This window comes from Ranitomeya variabilis, chromosome 1 (assembly GCF_051348905.1).
Source record: "Ranitomeya variabilis isolate aRanVar5 chromosome 1, aRanVar5.hap1, whole genome shotgun sequence".
Taxonomy (NCBI): Eukaryota; Metazoa; Chordata; class Amphibia; order Anura; family Dendrobatidae; genus Ranitomeya; species Ranitomeya variabilis.
The window spans coordinates 610,204,709-610,212,531 of record NC_135232.1 but is presented as its reverse complement, the minus strand read 5'-3'; positions in this window follow the sequence as shown (position 1 = coordinate 610,212,531).

Here is a 7,823-nt window from a genome sequence, read left to right as displayed (position 1 = left end):
CCCCCCCAGTTAAATCCAGTACTCCCGGACTGGGAAAGAAGAACAACAATACATGTTAGCAAAAGACATACAAAATTTTGAAATGCAATAAACAAGTAAATTTAACAGTGCTTCCCTTTATGGGAGGTAAGGACACTTGAACGTTACAAACAAAACATATTTACATAGTGCTTAAGGTCTTAAATAACATTTATTAAATAACTGACTATAAATAACTATGATTACCCAGCCGGGTATACTACTCACGATCTACTTAAGTGCAAACTTTTCTCGAACAACAATTCAACTTCTCCTTTAAGGGCGTAAGGCAGGAACCCACTAAAGGCATACTACAAAACTAAAAGTGCAAATCAACATTTTCCTGAGCTCTCTTTCTCCTATGCAGGACTCTCTGGTCTACCCCCACGGGCCTACTGCATCTTTCCTTGGCTCTCTATCATTAGTTCCGATAATCACTTTAACTTCAATTTTATTCATTATCAACAGTTCTATTCCCCATCATTATCTTTCTAGCTACATACTACTATGTAAAACATCATTACTTTCCGTCTTTCTAAAGCAACATCATATCTTGACTAATTGCAACAATGAACATTCCCTTTAAGAGGGACATCTCAAGTCTCTTTGAGGTAGTGCAACTCTCAAGCTGCAAGTCTGTAATTAACAAGAGCTTCTGCGCTGTATCCAGGAACAGTCTATTCAAAAAGCTCCTTCTTTTGTAAAACCAGTAGAGGGCACCTTTAAGAAGGTGCAACTATTTACAACACAGTTTGTGAACCATTCACCGTCCATGATTCGGTAGTCTTTTAAAACACTGATGCAAAACAAACATAAAGCATTAGGGATCCCGGGTAAACAAAGGGATCCCTTTAAGAACCAACCCTGGTCGGGTCTTAGCAGCAAAACAGCAGGAAAAACAGTTAACTATTTACAGTGGTTCCGGTTGTAAGGTTTATCCTCATAGTAGGTTGCAAGGCACCAGCCGGTAGCGAACACTTCCTGACCGGGGAGGCTCCGGTTCCCTGTTCTCGGCTGATGCGGCATCAGTATCAGTGGTTCGTCTCTCAGGTGCGGCCAGGTCACCCGGTGTCTGCATTCGAATGTCAGCTTTGGTTGCAAGTTCGGTAGCAGCAATTATGCACACAGTGGTGATAGTGGTAGAATTCGTCAGGTCAGAGTTAGTCGTAGTCAGGGCAGCAGGTGGCGCCACTGCAGGCTCGCATCGCTGGATGTTCCGAGCGCACCACCCTTGCGCACTCCGATGGCGAGTGTAGGTCACCTGGTCCCCCTTACATAGTAGTGGATTGTCGCATCTGTTGCGGAACGGGGTCTTCACATTGTAGCTGGTAAAGAAGATTTCAGTCGGCAGTCCCGGTTCTTGTATAGAGCCCCAACCCCGTTTCGGGTGAAAGGCTAGTACAGTCCCCCGTTTTACCAAGTCCTTCTTACCGCGTGCAGTCTTTGGATTTTGTACTTTCGGTGGGTCACTTTGTTCTGTCTCTTTTCGATTTTTCCAGTGTAGAATTAGGCATTGTTTATATTGTTCCCAAGTGAGCACAGCAATGCTGAGGCCCTCCTGTCTGGCCCCGTCTGGTCCAATCCTCGGGGTATCCCATTGGAAGATCACCCCCTCCGAGCTCACATCTAGCGGTTCCCCCATAGTTGTCGGTAACGGAGGCACCAGCTTCTCCATAGTGTCGGGGGTCACCACTACCAGCTCAGCGGAGAGGAACCGGTCACTGTCGGGACGGGGAGCGGTCGCTGGAGCAGGATCGGTCGGTGGGGCAGGGGCGCTTTCCATACCGGCGTCTGATGTGGTTCCACCGATGCCGATCTGTTCCACTGACGAGAACACTGGAGTCGGCAGCGGCTCGGACCGCAGTTCTTCCAGGGCGTTCTTCCGACGTGGCTCCGACTTCCATTGCTTCACATCGGCTGGCTCCATGTTCGGGATAGGTGGACTCGGCTCCTCCGCCTGCGGCTCCAAGAGGTCCGGATCCTCCGGCTGCGGCGGGTTCGGATCCGCCTCCGGTCGGTGGTGATAGTCCGGGGTCACTTCGTCGTCGTTCATGTACTCGCTGATCACCCTCGCTGTTTCGCAGTCGGCACCTACACACACGCACATGGTTCCGCCATCTTCCCAGGGTGAGGCTCCTTCTTGTCTTGGTTCCCGCCGTTGCAAATCAGGGGGCGGTTCTCCTCTGCTTCGGGGCAGGTCGTCATCTTGCAGCAATAGTCGGAGGGGGCGGTCGCCACTTTCGGCGCCGTTTTGATAGTCTCCTCCCATGGCACGCCCTTCTTCCTTCTCTGCGCTTCTCGTGGCGCTGTAATGGCGGCGGTCTTGGCGGGAATTTTTTTGGCGGCAAATAGCAATACACAGTCTTTGCAATAAATCACGGTTCAAGCACAATTCAGTCACAGTTCTAAGGCACACATGACCTGATTCTTCAGGCTTAAGTAGATCCTGTTCGTGACGCCAAGTTGGAGCGGCCCCCAGACGCAGGACGGCGGGGTACTCGGTACCGGGTCTATCGGTTCTGAGGATGTCACGGTGGCCCGACCCGGTCCGTGGTCCTGCTAAGGGGCGCCCAATAAAAGGTGTAGGTGACGGTGTAGGTCGCAGTAAATAACGAGGACACAGGGTTGCAGTCTCTTTACCTCTTTACTGAAGGCTTCGGCATCCGCAATCCAGAGCACTGTTAACTGGGCTGGCTGAGACCGGCTGGTCCGAAGGCACATCCAGAGTTCCCTTTGCAGGTGGAAATCAGTGCCTACCTACTAGCGCCTGGGTGTTGTAGTACTTCCCTGCTGAGCACCACGGGATAGTCCTCACAACTGTTGTGTATGTTTCTGTTCTTTCTCTCTCTGTCCCCCAGATGATATGGATAGGACGCACCCGTATGACGAGGTAGGCCTGGAGTTATTTTATAGGGACCCTAGAGACGCCCCTCTCCCACAATTGCCTCCATTGTCTTCATTAGGTGATTAAGGTGAGGCAGCCAACCTATAATTAACTGCCCTGCCGTTGGTTTGAAGTAATGCGTGGAGCCCAATACTTCCTCGGCGTTCCGGCCACCGGCTACGCGCCTCAGTAGGATGTTGCCGATCTCGGGGCACGACTCCTACTGGTTCTTTCACCTTTGTGCTGTGATCTCGTTTCTCACTTCTCCACAATAAACCTTGCTTCTTGTCCTTTCTTAAGATACCACCACAATGAAGTGCAGGCGCGGCTCCGTAACGATCTGTCCTTTTCGCTAGGCCTCTGTCAGGATCCCACCCCTGACAGGGACCCCCTGAATCTTCCAAAGCAACCTCTTCTCTCACTTGGTGTTGCCTGGGCAAAACCCAGTCAGCTTCTCTCTAACTTCCTATCCAGCCCCCAGTTTTACCAGAGTGTGAGGAGTGGCCTAATACATAGAACCCTTTGCTCCGCCTGGTGGCCAGAGTGTGAAGTGTAATGTGTGACTGTGATACCTAGTCAGGTGAACTCCTTTAGTGCCATCAGACGTACCATCACTCCCCTTAGTGGCGGAGCGTCAGTACTGCAATGACCAGGACTCTGGGGTGCTGCACTGGCTATTGGGCACGCTGCAACGAAGCGATATAACTACTCTCGCTCAGGCAGGAACAATAATTATCAATGTCGCCGTCGCTACACCGACTCCCAAAGGCACAGTGCACGGTATTGCTGCCACCAGCTTCGATTAAATGGGTCCGAAGCTAACCCAAAACAGTAGCGTAATTCCCTTCAGAAGACTTAGGGTACATTTTAGAACAGGAAGAACGAACTAGTATTAAATATTATACTCCATAAAGTTTAGGCAGTGTTTATATAAAAATATTACAAGGATGTTACAAAATGAGACAACTGCAAATATGTACAAGGTAACTATTAAAAAAACAAGGATTACATGAGAAATCAACACTTACATGTGTTCAGAGCATTGCAGGCAACCAGGCTAGTGGACGGAGTTCCCAAATGTCCCATTTCATCAGGTCTGGAGTAAGATCAGGCTCACACAGACTCCAGCAGACAGACCCCAGGCTGAGGTGCCTGGCAGACTTATAGCTCAGCCCGATGACATCACAAAAAGGGTTGGTTTACCCAGACCCTCCTACCTCTTCAGTCTTAGTAAATGTAACACAAGTTTGTCTAATGCCTGCATCTCTGCTACAGAAAATGTCAGAATCATAACACACCCAGCATTCATCTTGTATTAACGTTGGCATTCTAATGAGATCAAATATGTCCTATTTGTGATGCATAATTACAGAGAAATCCCTACTTTTTACCTGATGGAGTTAGAAGCTCATGCTTACAGTGATGGATAGATGCGCCGATGGACTTTAGCAATATGTATTTTTCCTTTTGCTAGCCTTCATCGTGGGCCCAATATTGTCATGTCGGACGCTGTTCAGACCAGGTCGTTCGACAGACAGCGGTAATTCCGCTTTTGACCACTATTTGCTCATTGGCGTCGGCTAGATTTTATCTAGCTGTTGCGGGGTTAATTTACCTGATCCTCGGATTGGAAGCTGGGCCATGCCCATTGCCTTTAAATTAAGTTCTCCTGATCATTGGGCGTCGCCGATTATAGCTTCTGTCTTGTGCGTTGTTATCTCCGTCCGGAGTGGAGAGCTGGTTGTTGGAGATTTGTTGCTGGTGGTGTATTTTCCTTAGTCTTATTTACTCCTTCCTATATTTGTATTTATTTTGCCCTGCACATTTATAGTGTATTCCTGAGTGACTGCGGCGTGGTGTATATTTTACTTTATCCTTGTCTGTGCTAACTGTGGGTATTGGTGTATTACCTCTTCACTGGGTGGTGGGCGGTTGGTTTCAGCCTAGGGTTGAAACAGGAGACAGGGCGAGGGTCAAGGCCTGGACATGCACACCATCAGTGTAAACTCCAGGTAGAGGGTCAGTCAGGATTTCCCTAGTCTGAGGGAAATTGCAGGGGCCCGGGTTATTAGCTCTCGCTCACCTAGTCTCCTCGTGACATTATAATCGGCCTAACAAAAAAAAAAAAAAAACGGGTTTCTTTTTTTTTCTTTTGTCATGGATCCCATGACTTACATAACCCGCCAGTTGGAGGTGCTGTCCCTGCAGGTCACTGAGTTCAGGGGGGCAGTTCAGCAACAGGGACTAGCAGTATCTAATGTGCAAGCTGGAGCGACAGGAAGAGTTGCTGAGCCTAAATTCCCCTTGCCTGAAAAATTTTCTGGGGAACGCAGTAAATTTGTTTCTTTTCGTGAAGCTTGCAAACTATATTTCGGTATGCGCCCGATCTCCTCGGGTAATGAGGCTCAGCTTGTGGGCCTGGTGTTGTCATTGTAAAGCGGGGATCCCCACGCATGGGCCTTTTCTTTGCCATCTGATTCTGCTGCATTTGACTCTGTGGAGAGTTTTTTTTCTTCTCTTGGGAAAATCTACGATGAACCTGACAGAATAGCTCTAGCAGAATCTAAGATACGCACTATTCGCCAGGGGGAGCGAGTTGCAGAGGATTACTGTTCTGAATTTCGTCGCTGGGCGATCGATACACAATGGAATGATCCAGCATTGCGGAGTCAGTTTATTCATGGGGTTTCTGGAAGGGTTAAAAAAGCCCTTCTGATGTATGAGACTCCTGCTTCTCTAGATTCCGCTATGAGTCTGGTTGTCCACATTGATCGCCGTTTGCGTCAGGGGGAGCATGAGACACTGCCTATGGGAGAGGGTTTAGTTTCAGGTGAGGTTGCTGCAGGTGAGCCCACAGAACCTATGCAAATCGCAGGGGTATCACATGTTAACAATCGAGCCCCTGAGCTCAGGAAGCAGGGAGCCTGTTTTTACTGTGGTAAAACTGGTCATTTTATTAACATCTGTCCTCTGCTGTCTAAGAAAAACGCAACGGCGGAAAACTTCTAAGCTCAGAGGGTGTGGAGGAGACCTGTTATGACCTGGTGGTTAAGAGGCCACACTGATATGACCTGGTGGCTAAAACGCAACATGGAACGAGCTCTGAGAAGGTGGTATCTCTACTGACCGCAGTCCCTAATCCTAACAACAACACTAGTAATAGCCGTGGGATGTTCCTGACTCTCCCTAGACACCTCTTCACAGCCTAAGAACTAACTACCCCTAAAGAAGGAAATAGAAAGCTATCTTGCCTCAGAGAAAACCCCAAAAGGAAAGACAGCCCCCCACAAATAATGACTGTGAGTGGAGAGGGAAATGACATACACAGAAATGAAATTAGATTTCAGCAAAGGAGGCCAATACTAAACTTGATAGACAGAGAGAAAAGGATACTGTGCGGTCAGTATTAAAAACTACAAAATCCACGCAGAGTTTACAAAAATGAACTCCACACCGACTCACGGTGTGGAGGGGCAAATCTGCTTTCCCAGAGCTTCCAGCTAGCCTGAATATGACATAGTGACAAGCTGGACAAAAAGACACATATTTGCAGAGCAATAGAGTCCAAGCAAGTGGACAAACAAGAACTAGCAAAAACTTATCTTTTGCTGACAAGGACAGGACATATGAGAAATCCAAGGAGAGAACCAAATCCAACCAAGAACATTGACCGCTGGCATGAACTAAAGCCCAGAGCAGGTTTAAATAACAAACCCAGGCAAGGCGATTAGTGAAGGCAGCTGCTACAGCTACCTAAAGGAGCAGCAGTTCCACTCGAAACCACCAGAGGGAGCCCAAGGGCAGAACTCACAAAAATACCATTAGCAACCACAGGCGGGAGCTCCCGAACGGAATTCACAACAGTACCCCCCCCTTGAGGAGGGGTCACCGAACCCTCACCAGAGCTCCCAGGCCGATCAGGGCGAGCCAAATGGAAAGCACGAACCAAATCGGCAGCATGAACATCGGAGGCAACAACCCAAGAATTATCCTCCTGGCCATAACCCTTCCACTTGACCAGATACTGAAGCTTCCGCCTCGACAAACGAGAATCCAAAATCTTCTCCACCACATATTCTAATTCCCCCTCAACCAACACCGGAGCAGGAGGATCAACGGAGGGAACCATAGGTACCACATATCTCCGCAACAAGGATCTATGGAACACATTATGAATGGAAAAAGAAGCTGGAAGGGCCAAACGAAAAGACACCGGATTGATAATTTCAGAAATCTTATAAGGCCCAATAAAGCGAGGCTTGAACTTAGGGGAAGAAACCTTCATAGGAACATGACGAGAAGACAACCAGACCAAATCCCCAACACGAAGCCGGGGACCAACACACCGACGTCGGTTAGCAAAACGTTGAGCCTTTTCCTGAGACAACGTCAAATTGTCCACCACATGAGTCCAAATTTGCTGCAACCTGTCCACCACAGAATCCACACCAGGACAGTCAGAAGGCTCAAGCTGCCCCGAAGAAAAACGAGGATGAAAACCAAAGTTACAAAAGAAAGGCGAAACCAAGGTAGCCGAACTAGCCCGATTATTAAGGGCAAACTCGGCCAACGGCAAAAAGGTCACCCAATCATCCTGATCAGCAGACACGAAGCATCTCAAATAGGTTTCCAAGGTCTGATTGGTTCGCTCCGTTTGGCCATTTGTCTGAGGATGGAATGCTGAAGAAAAAGACAAATCAATGCCCATTCTAGCACAAAAGGACCGCCAAAACCTAGAAACGAACTGGGAACCTCTGTCAGACACAATATTCTCCGGAATACCATGCAAACGAACCACATGCTGAAAAAATAATGGAACCAAATCAGAGGAGGAAGGCAACTTAGGCAACGGTACCAAATGGACCATCTTAGAAAACCGGTCACAAACCACCCACATGACAGACATCTTCTGAGAAACAGG